The sequence below is a fragment of the Tupaia chinensis genome, unplaced genomic scaffold (assembly GCF_000334495.1).
Source record: "Tupaia chinensis unplaced genomic scaffold, TupChi_1.0 Scaffold144016_1, whole genome shotgun sequence".
NCBI lineage: Eukaryota > Metazoa > Chordata > Mammalia > Scandentia > Tupaiidae > Tupaia > Tupaia belangeri.
The window spans coordinates 1,682,273-1,698,319 of NW_006203868.1; the positions used below are offsets into that span (position 1 = coordinate 1,682,273).

General features: G+C 45.2%; 1 long non-coding RNA gene across 1 annotated transcript in view; it reads left to right on the forward strand.

Annotated features, from left to right (window-relative positions):
- LOC114005569 (uncharacterized) overlaps positions 1 to 16,047 on the forward strand; it is a 50,091-nt gene that overhangs the window by 22,397 nt on the left and 11,647 nt on the right. The gene's annotated exons all lie outside the window — the stretch shown is intronic.

Genomic DNA, 16,047 nt, shown 5'->3' on the forward strand with positions numbered 1-16,047 from the left:
ACAGCCGCAGTGTAATACAGCCGCAGTGTAATACAGCCGCAGTGTAATATAGCCGCAGTGCGGTACAGCTGCAGTGTAATACAGCTGCAGTGCAGTACAGCTGTAATGTAACATAGCTGCAGTGCAGTACAGCTGCAGTGTAATATAGCCACAGTGTACAACAGCTGCAGTGCAGTATAGCCACATAGCAAACACATTGGAGCAGAGCTCTATCACTCACCTGCTGTGGCTCTGAGCGAGATCTCGTCAAGGTTATTTCCTACCATAGATGCGGATAAGACCTACTTCAAAGGGTCTTAATATGGAACCTACCTCAGTCAATGAATGTAAAATATTCTATAAAGCACCATACAGATAAATAGCATTATTGCTATTGAAGAGATTAGCTTAGTACAGTGTGTCACATATTCATCACAGGTCATCTGTGAGATGTCAAAGAGAGGTAAAGTTGGGACCAGGCTATGTCGCTGGATTCCCATGTAGTCAACCGCGGTTCATGTCCTGGACCCAGTGGCTTAAAACTCAATGCCAGGCACGTGTGTGTGCGTGCCCAAGATCCCAAGAGGAGAATGGAGGAGAAGGGATTGCCGTGTGGCCATCCCCCCTGGGGAGTGATTTCTCGCTTTCTGTTTCTGTCTGTCTGGCGAGTGCACGCGCCCTATAGTGAAAACCTCTCCAAAAAAAAAGAGAGAAAGTTCATAACAATAAAAATATCCTCAGAGCTGCCACTCATGCACTATTCTTTTCTTTCTTTATTTAGTTAGAGAGGTTTTTGTTTTTGTTTCTTTATTTTGCTACAGGGTGCATGCATTCTCCAGAGAGATAGAGACAGAAAGACAGAAAATGAGAAACCATCCCCCCGGGTGGGGGGAGGGGGATGGCCATGCTGCAATCCCTTCTCCTCTTGGGATTTTAGGCATGCATGCACACCACGCACACACACACACATGTGCACATGCCTAGCATACATTTTAAGTCACCGGGTCTGGGACTTGAACCACAGTTGACTATGTGGGAGTCCAGTCACGCAACCATTATGCCACCTACTGGTTCTTATTCTTTTCTTAAACAAACAACAAATGAATAAAATCTTGCTGGAGCCAAAAGACAGTTACTTCTGCTCTTTCTGCTTTCTCAAAAAGCAGTCTTCTTTTAAGGTTAGCGCCTTCTCCTTGAGAAAAAGCTGGAGGCTCCTTCTGTGTTAGTGATATGGAAGTGCAGTTCTGGGTGTATTGGGCCGATGTTCTGCCTTCTGGGGTTCACAGCAGTTCCTACTCTTTCTCATGTGAGGCTCAAGACCATGCCAGAAGAGTGCCATTCACAGAGCTCAGGTCACCCCTCCCCAGCCCTTTTTCCTTCCCCAAAGAAGGGATGTCAGAACACATGAGAGCAATGTTTTTTATGCACAAGCAGGAATCCACTCTTTTCACTCTTATTTCCAATCCACATTTACTTCAAATCGTCGGTGTTGACTATTACTGATAACTCACCTCACAATCTACTGACATGTGCTAGTGTACCCGAAACTCAGGATTAAGAATGAGTGTCAGGACCAACTGATGGTGTGATGGTTACGTCACTGGACTCCCACATAGTCAACCATGGTTCAAGTCTCAGACTCAGTGGCTTAAAACTCACACTGGGTGCATGTGTATGTGCACCCAGAATCCAGAGAGGAGAATGGAGGAGAAGAGATTGCAGAGTGGCCATCCCCCTGGGGGAGTGATTTCTAGCATTCTGTTTCTCTCTGTCTCTCTGGTGAGCACATGCACCCTATAGCAAAAATTTCTCTCTAAAAAAAGAGCAAATGTCTCCATCTGTAAGGAAGAGCAAGGATGTGTCTCATGCCTCTCAGTATCCCCAACGCCCTGCACATGGTGAGGTGCTGACCTGAATTGGTGGCTGTGGCCTGAGACCTCTTGCTCCCTGCAGAGGGACTCTGAAGCCATTCTGAACCCAAAGGGGCCAGTGAGCTAGTCATAACCCTTTTCAGAGCATTAGAGTCACATGACAGAGATGAGAAATGGACTCTACGGGGGATTCCCTTCACACTCTGTGGTAGTGACAGTTTTAAGTGGAGGGGTTAGTGCCCAGCCTCTTTTGTGTCTGCCTTTGAAGAGGGTGGCTTCTTGCCAGCAAGAAGTGCCTGAGGTTTGGGCTGAGTGAGGGCTGGATGAACCGCGTGTGCAGGTGGTACCGCTCAGGGATAAAATGTGAACTCAAAGTGAAGCTTAAGTGCACAGCAAAGAAGCAGAGTGTTTTCCAAGGGCTGTTCTTAAAGCCGTTCCCAGATACATGCTTTTATCTGGGTTATGTGGAGGGATCTGCAGGTTCAGGGGATCCATGGCTTTCGAGGCCAGGGCAGGCATGGGTTTTCCAGTTGAGGCTGGCCAGAGAAACAGCCTCACCCCACACCCTTGTGTAGGAGCAGTCTGAGGGCTGGCAGTCCCCAGGAGCAAGCCAAGAGCACCAGCATGGGCAATTTGTCACACGTGTGCTAATGAGTCTGGAGGCTGAGAAAGAAGGGGTCACACATGTTTGTAGATGAGACTGTGTGAATGAGTTGTTTTGTGAATTGTTTGATACTTTCTTCTCACAGCTCGGAATGGGTCTGATGGGCTTCGTTGCGGATTATGAGACAAAGTTGGGCTTCTGAGGTGAAGATGTGCAGTGGTTTCAGCCTCAGGATGGCAGAATGGCTGCCTGAGTCTTTCTAGTGATACTAGGTCCACTTGGTATCAGATGTAAAGTTGATCAGGTCAAGAAATGCAGAGGTCTGGCCCTCAGTGGTATGGAGGTTAAGGTACTGGATTCCACATGGCCTATTGCACAGTTCAAGTCCCAGTCCAGGTGGCTTGAAAAACAAGCACACAAGTGTTTGTGTGCCAAAAGTTCTGAGAGGACACTGGAGGAGAAGGGATTGTGGCATGGTCCATCCCCCCTCCCACACCACCACCACCCCCCTGGGAGATGATTTCTCACGTTCTCTCTTTCTGGTGAGCACACATGCCCTCTAACAAAAACTAAAAACAAACAAACAAACAAAAAACAACAAAAAGAAAAAGAAAAAGAAAACAAAGAGGCCTTTTTCATCTCTTAAAAGAAGAAAATTGTAGAAAGAACGACCAGAGGAAACAGACCAAGGGCCTAAGAGAAAGGCCCTTGGACCAGAGGTCTGAAGATGTATGTTGACAAATATCTCTGTCCCATTGTCCCATTTGACCCACTGCCACTGCTGCATGGGAGGAGTCATCTGCATCTTAGAGCTGGGCTTTGCAATTAGATCAGACCCAGGTTCTAGTCCTGACTCTGCTGCTTATTCTCTGTGTGGACCTCACATAAGTCATTAGCTCCCTGATCTTCAGTTTCCTCACTGTGAGAAGGGCAGTGGTGACCTCCTCCCTGACTGTGGTCTGCACGCAGTGAGGTAAGTGTGCACGGTGCCTGCCACTGTGCCTGGCACAGAGCAAACATGCAGTATTGTTTCTGTGATCATCATTGCCTGGTGTGACTGTGCTGATTACCATGCCACATCACAAACAGCACAAACTTAGTGGCAAAAAAAAAAAAAAAAGAAGAAGAAGAACCTGCCGAGGCCAGCCCATGGCGTAGTGTGTAAGGTGTCTGCATCCCACATGGTTGACTGTGCAGTTAGAGTACTGCAGGAGCTTGGAAAACAGGAGCATGTGCTTGCATCTCCAAATCCTGAAAGGAAGGAGAAATGAAGAAGGGATTGTGGCATGGCTATTACTCATGGGAGGGGGAGTACTTTCTTATTCTCTCTCTCTGTCTCTCTCTCTGTTTGTTTCTCTCCATTGAGTGCATGTACCCACGAGCAATTTTTAAAAATTATTTCCTAAATTTAAAAGAAAGAAACAAAATGTTCTTGGATTCTGTGTGTCAGGAATTCAGAAACATTATAGCAAGGATGGTTTTCTCTGCTCTGTGACACATCTGGTGCATTGACTGGAAGGTTTGAAATCTAGGGTATCTTGAAGCAGGGAGCCCGTAATCATCTGAAGGTTCATTCACTCACATGTCTGGTGGCTGGTTTGGGAAAGACATGAACCTGTCTTGGGAAGGATTGTCAACCAGAGGGCCTCCAGGGGCCTCTCCACATGGTTTCCCCACAACTTAGCAGCCTTCTGGGAGTTAGACTTCTAACATGGTACCTGGCTGCTCTCAGAGCCAGTGTCCCAGGAGAATCAGGTAGAAGTTGAATCATCTTTATTAAAAAAAATGTTTCCCTCTTATTCATGATAGAGCACTGGTAGGTGACAGAGAGACAGCACTTTGCACAGGATCAGGTTATACCACCCCTCCTCCAGTCCCTAGCTCACTGGGTAGCAGGCACTCATGCTAGGCCCTGCATGTTTCAAGCTGAACAGGCTGGGGCCTTGAACTGTGGTTGCTATATAGGATCTGGTTTCTCTTGAGCACCCGGATTGCCACTGCACCATAGAACCGGCCCCACTGACCTCCGAAATTTGTTGTATTTTACTGGTTATAATTAAGTCTCTAAAAAGGTCTGCAGTCAAAAGAAGCGGGTTTCTAGATGGCAGGGTTGTTGATGAATTTGTAAATACGCTTTGTAAACTGCCCTAGTCACTATGGGAAATAGTAGCGCTTTCTTCTTGCAGAATGCTTACAGAAAAAGCCCATTCACTTCACTCTCACAATACCTTTGGTAAGTGGGAAGGACTGGTAAGATGACCTTATTTCACCGATGTGGAAATAGCCTCTGAAAGGCCAGTCACTTCATTCCCCTGAGCTGCAAGATGAAAAGTTTATAGGCGATCCCCTTGCTGTCTCTTTCAGCTCTGAAATGTGGTGGTTTTTCGCTCCTCTCAGGAGGCAGTCCTTAAAGGTTGATTTTAATGAAGGGAGCAGTTTGACCAGACCTCTATTTACTGTTGCAGTGACTTCTGTGACTTCCTGGGGCAAACTAAATTGCTTCTACTTAACCCACACCTGGGTTCTGAAGGCAGTTAGCTAATTTTAGATTTCTTGGTCCAGTGCCAAATATCAAAGGAGAGTTGAAAGAATAATCTTTGTTCAATTGGAGTACAAATTCCTTCAACTGAGACCAATCCTGGTGCCTCCTATTAAGATAAGAAAACCCTCATTTATCACGTATCTTTAAGGTGAAACATTTCAACCAAAGCAGGAAAAGCAAAAAACGTCAGGATCGCCTTTAAGCAAAGTACTCACTGAGCAAGGAGGTCCCAAGAATGAAGATTTTTAAGAGGATGGAATTACTAAATCTGTGCAGGTGCAATTTGCTGTATGTAACACTTGTGTTCCAGATTTGGGGAGTGAAAATTGAACATTTCAACATTAAACCTATTTTAAATTGACTTGGGGGTGATGTGAGGATGAGCAATCTCCTAGTAAGAGACTCATGAATATTTACTTTCTCATTTCAATTCTGTAAATTTGGGCTTCTAGAAATTAGGCTTTCTGAAATTAAGTCCAAGTTGTATCCCCGTTTCCTAGTAACTTTAAGAATCTGATTTTAGAAACATTTGGTCTTCTAGTTATTGGAATGGCTTCTTGGAAGATGGCATTCAGAGTTTGTTTTCTTCTACCTGATTCATGATTTATATGTTTGTTGTTCATTTTCATTCACGTTAGAGTGTGCATGTACACATACAGAGGAGAGAGAGAAAAGCACCCTCAGTGGGGTCTCATCGCCCCATGACCCCTATCCTCTGCCCTCCAGCATGTTAGGTCCTGGGCAGGCATGCATGTACCCAGCGAGTTTCAGGTCATCCGGTCAGGAGATTTGTACTGTGGTCAGCCGTGTGGTCGGCTATGTGACTTTCAGCACTGAAGTTCAGCACATTACTGTCTGTGCCACTGAGGCTGGATGGGTGATTTATGGTTTTGAAAATACTGTAGGAGAGGGATAAAAAGAAGGAGAACCGTGAAGGAACAGCAGTCAAAACTGAAATCGAAGCGTGTTCTCTAGTGTCTCTGGAAGCCATGGTGAAGGTTAGTCGGAGATTACCACACTCACGCACATACACCACCCTTTCTTTTGTTGAAGGACATAGTAACATTATCTTTGAGACATATGCAATGCCCTATAGTTAATTCATATTATCTTATAATTGTGAATTTAATGATAATTCAGTCTGTCTAAGAATAAAATTAAGCCGGCATAGTGTGGTGGTGAGGTTACCCAAGCACCCCATCAGATGTTGATTCAGGACCTTTGTTGTGGGAGATAAAAGAAGCATAAGATGCAGTTCCTATCTTCCTATGCTCTAAATGAGCTAGAGGGCTGAGACATACTCACAGGCCACAGTGAACAAGCCAGGTTCATTACACAACAGCTTTATATCAAGAAGGAGTGTAGTTTCAGGCTGTGTGACACCACTGCAGAATTTATAGGTCAGTGTATCAAGTGCTACTAATTGTGTAGCATAGACAATAAGGACAAAAGAAAAATTGATACAGGGAGAAATAGTATTAATGCCCTGAATTTATAAAACTTTAAAATCATTTCACATATATCGTATTTACTCCTCAGAGAAATAGGACAGCTAGAAATAGACAGCTTACAGGTAGCTTGAGTTAGGCTCATAACTCTTGCTTTATGAATGAAGAAATTGAGGCCTAACAAGGATATGTGACTTTGATCTTAGCATCTCAGGGACATGAACCCAGAGACTTCAAGTCAAATACCTTTTTCCCTGAAGGACACTGATACCAAGTGTGGCAGCATTTTTAAGGGATGATTTTCCCAAGAGACTTGAACTGGGGCAAGAAATAGTTAATCTGAGGAGAGTAAGCATTTGAGGAACCTGAGGAGTTAGCCCAGAGCAGAAGGACCAACACACAGCATGCAGAAGATGGTGAGAGACCAGCATGGCTCTAGTGGCTGGTTCTAATGGGGTAATAACATGAAGGGAGGCCGAACAGGTTGAGGTGGGCTCATCACAAGAGGTCTTGATCTCTGGGTCAGAAATGATACAAAGTTCAGCACATTACTGTCATTGAAGCCAAAAGTAACATGAAGTATCTTTTAAAATATTAAGTTGGACTGAGTCATACTGGGAATTCATAGATATAAAGAAATAACTAGAGTCAACCAGTGGCATGGTAGTTAAGGAAGCTTGATCCCAGATGGCCAACTGTGTAGTTTGAGTCCCGGATCCAGTGCCTTGAAAAACACACTTGGATACATGTGCATGAGAGCCCAAAACTCTGAGAGGGGAATGGAGGAGAAGAGACTGTGGCATGACCATCCCCCATGGCAGGTGACTTGACATTTGCCCTCTCTCTCTTTCTCTCTCCCTGGTGAATGTACTTGTTCTATAGCAAATTTAAAGAAAGAAGGGAAGAAAGAAAGAAAGAAAGAAAGAACTCTAAATACGGAAAAATGATTTGCACAAAGATGATCATAAAAGCTTTATAAAACAATCACACCAACATGCCAATAGTAGTTTAGGTTAAACTATGTCAGATTCTTTTTATTCTTCTATTTTCTACATTTCCCACATTTTGAGGCAGGGATATGCTTCTAGATGCATGAACATTTACTAATGAATCTATGAGATCATTATAGTTAGTTCCCAAGGAGCTGGGTTCCTGACAGTTTATCACTAATGATCAACATTCCCTTGGGACTGGAGCGTATCTTTATGTTCTCCATGTCCTAAGTAATTGTTCTCACCTCTGTCTCTCTCTCTCTCTCTCTCACTCTCTCTTTCGTGTGAGTACACATGCCCTCTGGCAATTCCAAAGACAAACAAACAAATAAATAAATTATTCTGGTGAAGGACATAGATGGGCCTTTCATCCCCTGCCCCACTACACACACACACACACACACACACACACACACACACACACACACATCAGTTCTGAGCACAACAAACTTTCACAGTTAATAAAATTAATACCAAGTTGGTTATTTTACCATTAAAATACGTTCTTTGGGAACAAACCTGCTGTTTACTATGAGTCAAAAGACTATCATCAGGAATTTAGGATTATTAATAGCTGAGAGATCATCAGTGGTCAGTCAAAGAACTGGAAAGGCCAAAGGAGGAAGGCCGCAGGCTGGCGCTAGGCACACTGGTGAGGGTGTAAGATCAGACTTGCCCCCCATTCTGGCTTGGTGGCATTCATGGGCAACACTGAAGGGCAGAGCCTTGTAGGCGCTGTTATGATAACGAATGTGGTGGGCTAAATCTGGCTCCCAAAGAGAAAGATCTCTGGAACCTGTTCATGTTAGAGGAAAAAAGGGTCTTTGCAGATGTGATTAAGCTAAGGATCATAACATTGGGAGATTATCCTGGATTATCTGGATGGAACCCAACATGCGATCACAAGTGTCCTTAGGAAAGACAGCGGGGGATTTGACCAGACAGAAGAGAAGGCAGTGCAGTCATGGGCCCGACCGGAGTGATGCATCGCCAAACTAAGGAATGCTGGCAGTCACCAGAAGCTACAAGAGGCAGACAGATTCTCCCTGAGAGCCTCCAAAACCTTGATTTTGGACCAAAGAAACTGACTTCAGACTTCTGTCCTCTAGAATGTAAGAGAACGAATGTGTCACTTTCAGCTACCAAGCTCCTGACAATCTGTTACAGCAGCCACAGAAAATTAATACAATGAAAAACTGCAGCATTGGAAAGAAAGGTTCCTCTGGAGGAAAGGCACGGTATAGAGGGAAGAAGAGCTGGTCAGACGTGGAGTGAAGAACTGGATATTGAAGAGCATTAGAACCAACCGGATGAGAAGAGTGAAGACAATTGTGTGCTAAACCTGGCTCCTCTTGGCTCACAGATTCACTCATGCCCATCTTTTCCCAGCTCCACATTCAATGGAGTTTTGGCAGCTTGAAATCAGGTGTAGAGAGAGCACTTACACCATGGAAACAGGCAGACTGTAAAACAGGCTTTCCTCTCAGACAGCCAATTATGAAATATTTGTTAGCATAGAGTGAAAGAAAGAAGAATAGAAGATGGGTTAAACGTAGACTCCAGGAGTAGGAAAATAGATTGTTGTTTGTTCATCTCCTTCCTTGCATAAATATTTATGTGTTATTAATAAAAACGGGGGAACCAGCAGTTAGCGTAATGGCTATGTTGCTGGACTCCCACATAGTCGACCGCGGTTCGCGTCCCAGACCCGGTGGCTTAAAACTCACGCCGGGCGTGTGTGCCTGCGTGCCCAAGATCCCAAGAGGAGAATGGAGGAGAAGGGATGCGGCATGGCCATCCCCCCTGGGGCGTGATTTCTCGCTTTCTGTCTCTCTGTCTCTCTCTGTCTGTCTGGCGAGCGCACGCGCCCTATAGAGAAAACCTCTCCAAAAAAAAAAATTAAATTAAATAAAAATGGGAAAGTGGGAAAGGCGATCTGGTTTTAGTTAAGTTCGGTGTACAATTTAGATTTTCTTTTTTTACTGACTATACTTTTATTAATATTCTACTCCCTATTACATGCTAAGCCAGGCATAGAAAATGCTAATAATGCTTTGAGATACAAACCCAGGCTCCTGAGTGGAGAAGAGACAGTTATAGTAGAACTGGATAAGCACTAATAAAAATGTGAGCATATCCCAAAGAGAGCGTATGTGAAAGTGGGAATGGGATGAAGGTCGCAGAGGAGGGGACCTTTGCACCATGTGGAGGAAGAGCACACATTTTCCAGGCCTAGAAAGTCATGGAGGAAGAGGAAAACATTGTAAATAGCCGCACATGCAGTGACCCATGTGAAGAGGAAGAAAAGTGAACAATGGTGTATAGACAGGAGATTGAGAGGAATGGTGACCAAAGGGGCTACTTCCCTCTAATGAAGAGCTGGAAATTAAAATCACGAGATCATTGAATATGATGACTCGAGTCCAGGCTAGAGTGGCAGTAATAATGAAAACATCTGTATTAGTCCATTATTGTGTTGCTAAACAGAAATACCTGACACTAGGTGATTTATAAATAATAGAGGTACATTTGGCTCATGATTCTGGTGGCTACGAAGTCCAAAGGTGTGGGGCCAGCATCAGGCCAGCATCTGGGGCTATGTTATAACTGACTGACCGAAGCAGAGAGGGACCACAGTCTCAGGCAGAGAAAGAGCGATGACAGATTTTTCATTTGTTCTCTGTTTGTCCCTCTCACGTTTCCAGCTGATTGGATGGTGCCTGCCCACAATGAGGATGGGTCTTCCTCTTAAAGGTCTCACCACCTTCTAATACCAATATACAGGGACCAAATTACAACATGAATACTTGGGGATAAACCACTATTAAACCACAGCAGCATCTGATCAAAGGGATGGCGTCAAGCACAGTGCTAAGGGCTTCTAGGTGGAAATAATTCTCAAGAATGGGACGATGACAGAGTTGCAGATCAAGAAGATCAAGTCAGGTCGAGGAATAGATATGGCAGTTAGGATGTGACCCTCTGAGAGTGGAGAGTGAAGAAAGAGATAGATGCTGGCCAGCAGAAGTGGAGCTGGGACTAGAACAGAATTCAGAGGCCAGTGCAGAAGCCCAGGCAAGCAAGCTAGCCCCCAGACAGTGGGCATTCACCTGGCTCTGAGCTCCATGAAGACGAGTAATGACGTCTGTCTACTGCTCAATCCTAGCACCTATCTCAGTGCCAAGTACTGAGAGGGCATTCAATAAATATGCATCAAATAAACACATGAATAACTTAGGAAGGAAAGGAGACACCCAGAGTTTTGTTTGTTCTAGGGACATTGGATACAAGACTCAGAGAAGTAGGTATTTTCATTCTCTAAAGATGAACCACCAGGATTGGTTCTCAGTTAGGGTCAGAGACATTAGATGCATAATTACTGCTGGCAGATGGATAACGCTGGAGCAGGCAGGGATCTCCAGAATCCTTGTGAGAAAGGCCTGGTTGTACAAATCAGTGTGGCATGTGCAGGAAACACAAGCGGTTGGGTATGTTTGGAGCATGACATACTAGGGCAGGAGATGGAACCTAAAGGCTATGTTACAGGGTTTGGGCTTTATCTTGAAAGCAATGGAGAGGCACTGAAAGAGTTTTGTTTTTTGGGTTTTGTTTGTTTCATTGCCAGAGGATCTGCACTTGCCAGAGAGAGAGAGAGAGAGACAAGGAAAAGCACCCATCCAATGGAGCCATGGTCATGCTGCAATCACTTCTCCTCTATTTATCATCTCATTAGGATTTGGGGCAAGCATGCATACATGCCCAGAATGTTTTCAAGCCACTGAGTAAAAACATTCAATGATTCAAACTGACTGACAATATGGAATCTGGCTTCCTTAATCGTTAGGCTATAGGGTTAGCTCTTTTTAAAGTTTATTTATACATTACTTTTATGAATGAGAGAGATTAAGAGAGAGACGGCACCCCCATGAGGTCTTGGCACTGCAAGCAGTCCCTGGTTTCAGCCAGCTCCAGATCATGGGCACACACACGTGCCCAGTATACTCAGGGAGGTCTCTGGATATGAACTGGAATCTTCCCCTGTGGGTCAGTCTTGCAGAGCATAGCATTCTCCCACTGCATCACTGGCCCCTGCTGAAAGGCTTTAAACAGGGGAATGAGGAGGTCCGCCTTACATCTGGGAAAAGCTACTCCAGTGGTGGTGTGGAATAGATTGAAAGGAAGAGGCAGGAGGCAGGGAAACTCATTAGGAGGATATTTTGATAGTGCAGGTGAGTGCTGATGAAAACCTAAAGTAACATAGCGGTACTGGGACACAGGAGAAAACAAAATCGAGAACTCTTTAAGAGATTTGGTCAACCACATGGGTGAAGATGGCACCCAGGATTGTGAACATGATGATGTGAACATGCTGACACTGGACACTACTTGTAGGACCTGGACATAGCAGTATCTGTCTTCACAAGAATAGAGCCCACCAGCATGCACTCTAGAAGCTAGGAACCTAAGCTCTTATGGTGGAGAGTTCTCCAACAGAGGGCTGTTCAGAGGGACTGTTCAGCCATAAAAAGTGATAAATGTCCACTAAACATATAAAGAATGAGGAAAACAAGACCAATGTCAGAACTGTAGAGAAAGCCAATATTTAAGGAACTGAGGATAAAGAGTCGGTGAAGGAAACTGAAAAGGAAGAACGAGAAGCTAAAATGAAGCTCAGAGAAGGATGGACTGTTGCAGAAGCCTTGGGAAGAGAAGACCTGGAGCAGGACTGAATAGCCATTCGATCTGGCAAATAGGAGATGGCCAGTGGCCTGTGGGAAGCATTTTAGAGGCAAGTGGAAGTGACTCCAGGAGCCCGGGAGTGTGTTCATGATGTGTGTAGACTGCTCTTTCAAGAAGTTTGACTGCTAATGGTGAAACAAAGAAAGAGAACGTCGAAACTAAGGAGTGGCGCAGAATGGGAGGGTGTGGATTTGGGTTTTGGAGCCTGAGGCACGTTGAGTACGTTTATGGGTGTACGTGCTAGGCCAACCCTGTGTTCCCTGAGGATGCCCATGGGCTGTGCAGAGAACAGATTTAGTAATGGCTTTTCCCTTTCTGCTGCTCTGAGAAAAACCACTCCATTCAGGAAAAGGTATTAGTGTTCTTTTTAAGAACCTAAACAACCCATGTAGGGATTAGGAACTTTACATCTAGTGTTTGCAAATGTTCGCTCCAAAAGTCATCTTGGAAGGGTGGAGGGAGTGCGTGGGTTAGGGTGAGGGACCTGAACTGAGCACGGCCGTGTAGCAGCTTAGCCCGGTGCATCTCAGCTCCCAGACAGGCATGACACCCAGGCTCCTTTGGGCCCAGGCTGGTGGCCACTGCTGCCCACCCCTTTCTGTGCCCATCCTAGAAGTGGCCACTGCTGCCCACCCCTTTCTGTTCCCCTTCCCATCAGCAAGTTGGATGCTCTCACAATCCTCCTGTCCCACATGCTTGCCAGTCCAAGAGCTAACCCACTGTCAGCTGCCTTTCCCTAGGACGAGCAGGAAGCATTAGACCTCTGTTGAATTATTCATCAAATTCGCAGTCTTCTGTCACTCCAGAGACATCTAGCTAACCTTGAGACTCACACTAATACTATGAATAAATGAATAAATGTTCTATCTTCTTAAGAGTTTTGAGCATTTTCACTTATATTATCATACTCTCTCAGAAACATGCCTAAGAGTAAGATGTGTTAAAGTTCTCACTTTTCAGACGGGGAAACCAATGAACAGGTGGGTAAGGCAAGAAGATGCCTCCCCTACTACACAGTTATGAACACCTGGGAGAGACGAGTAAGAATCCAGGACACTTTCTTCTGCCTCTCAAGGAACAAGAGACTTTGGAATGTTTATTTAATTGTGCTGGGGATAGAGGGAGTCAATTCAGGAGAAAAAAGATGATGAGTAGGTAGGAGGAAGATAAATGCCTCTTGATAACCCACCTTTAATTTGCATGAGATATTTCAGCCTGAGAAACCAACATTTGGTGATTTCTGAATAACCAGAAGGGCCTATGTATGACAAAGCAATTCTGGAAGCCACTGAGCAGTGGGCCATCCTGCTCCCCTCCCTGACACTGTTGACAGAGGCTTTGTTAATTTGCTGAAGGGTGAAATCATCTGTCATCAAAGCACCTAACCCCTCAGAGGCAGACAGAGGCTAGATCTGACTGTCAACTTGCTCTGCATGGCCAGGCTGGCAGGATCGCCTCCTCTTTCCTCCACTAACCATCTCGTGAGCAAACCAGCAGGCTACTTAGAGTCTGCTTCGGCCCTCCATTACGGGCCCATCTGGGAGACTTTATCACTGGCTTTCTAAAAGGGTCTTTTTGTTTGTGCAAAAGAGAGTTGCTGCCACGCATAGACCTCTGGCCCACCGAGACCCCAGCCATTCAACAAGAGTGTACCTGCTGGGTAGAGCAGACATGTGCATGCCTGATTTCTAGCTATGGTTCCCTGGAGATCATTGCTTTAAAAAGAAATGCCTCTGGGTCTTGGCCCAGCTCAAAATAAAATTAGAGAAGGCCTGAAAGGGGAAAGAGATACTGTACAGTTTGGGCAAATCTCTTTCATTTGTAGTTTCTTTCTTCTCTCAGACACCATGGCAGCTTGCTTCCTAAGGGGATTTCCTTGTGGGGAGGACATAAAACCCATTGCATTTGGCTGAGCATCCTGTTTAATGAAGGCAATAAATCATGTCAGTGAGGGAGGTCTGGGACAGCTTAGCCCCCCCCGGGGGGGGGGAGGGATGGGGTTTCTGCTGGCTTCAGGCTCGACCCCCTTTGTGATCAACAGTACAGTGGGAAAAACGAAGGTTTCATAAGAGATGCCCAAGAAAGAAAGTAGAGGGAAGACCTGGGTGCTTCTAACTTTCCCCTGGGGGCTCTTTGAAACCCAAGTTACCTCTGGCTTGGCACAGGACTCTGGCTCCTGTGCGTGTGGTGGGAGCCCCGTCATTATGCATTTCAGGTGGGTGGTCTGTGTGTTGTGATTTGACAGATGCAGGGAAGGTCCCAGATTGTCTCCTGCACTCACCTGTTGCTAGTGTACAGTTCTCCTATTGGAAAAGCACTGTGGTCTTCTCCATACGACTACCCTTGAGGTCAGCTAGTTTTAGAGATATTTATTAGTTATACTATGTCGGGACAGTTCAGGACAGGTCACCCCATTTACCTAGGGCTGACCTACTGTCAAAGCTCCATTGGGAATAAATGATTTTGCCATTAAGTTCTAATTTGTCTAAGACTCTCGTTGTGCTCTGAGCCTTTGTTTTTCTAATCAGTAAAGTAGAAATAATAGTGCCTACATACTGGGGGCCATTGCTAGGGTGAACAAGATCAGGATGTAAACCCACTGGGTAACCGCAGTCTACGATAGAGATGGTGGGAGCTGTTGTTGCACCTGTCTGCTGCTCTCAGGCCCCGGGCTAATCTGCCTGGCTAGGTTAGACCTGTGGGTCTTCCTTGCACTCTCTATTCCCTCCCACTCCATACCCCGGAAGCTTTTAACCTGATATTGTACTGTTGCCACCATTAAGCTTTAACCCTCCTTTTGAAAAAACAGACAATAGTAATGTAGACAGAGAGATGACAAGCACACAGACCAATTTGTAATCTTTATATAAAGAGACCCATTAAATAAATACCTATTCACATTATAGACAAATAATGAGGTCAGTGTACTTAGGAGTAAGTTGGAAAGTATGGGCTTGTCTGTCCTTCCTGGCTCATTGAGTGCTCTTAGCAAAGTCCCTGCAGCATTTTCCAAACACAGGAATTAGCCTGGGAAAACAACACCTGCTTGGAGCCAAATTAGACAAGAGCCTCGAGGAAAAGCCCTGTCAGCACTTTCCTCACGTTTTAACAGTGAGCATGGGCTTATTGGGTGAGTTAAAATGAATTTATATTTATGAAGGTCCCAATGCAGAGGCTGTATGCTCCAGAGCAGAGGAAACTGAGCTATAATGTGGGAGATTTATGGAGCAGTTGGGGCTGTTTATAGGGCATTAACCTCTGCGTGTATTTCTAGCCCACTGATCTGGTAAGGGTCACCTCCAGAATTGTTTTTCTTTTCTTAGGCTCAGTTCCCTCTTTAATCTGACTTGGTACATCAAATAAAACTCCAAGAAGGCACAATTACTTGGTCGGTAGTCTATAATTCCTTATTGTATACATATTTTTGTTTGTTTAGAGGATTTTGCATTAGGGCATGTGCACTTGGGGGAGGGGAAACAGAGTGAGAGGAAAAGTGAGAAATCACACCACCCCCAGGGAGATAGCCATTCTGCAACCCCTTCTCCACCCCACTCTCTTCCAGGGATCTTGGGCACTCATGTACATGTACCCAGCGTGATTTTTAATTCATCAAGTCTGGGACTCGACCATGTGGGAATCCAGCAACATAACTGCTATGCCATCTGCTGGCCCCAACACACCTTTTTTTTTTTTTTCTGGAGAGGTTTTTGCTATAGGGCACGTGTGCTCGCCAGACAGACAGAAACAGAGAGACAAAAAGCGAGAAATCACCCCCCCAGGGGGGATGACCATGCCACAATCCCTTCTCCTCCATTCTCCTCCCAGGATCTTGGGCATGCACGCACACGTGCCCGGCGTGAGTTTAAGCCAC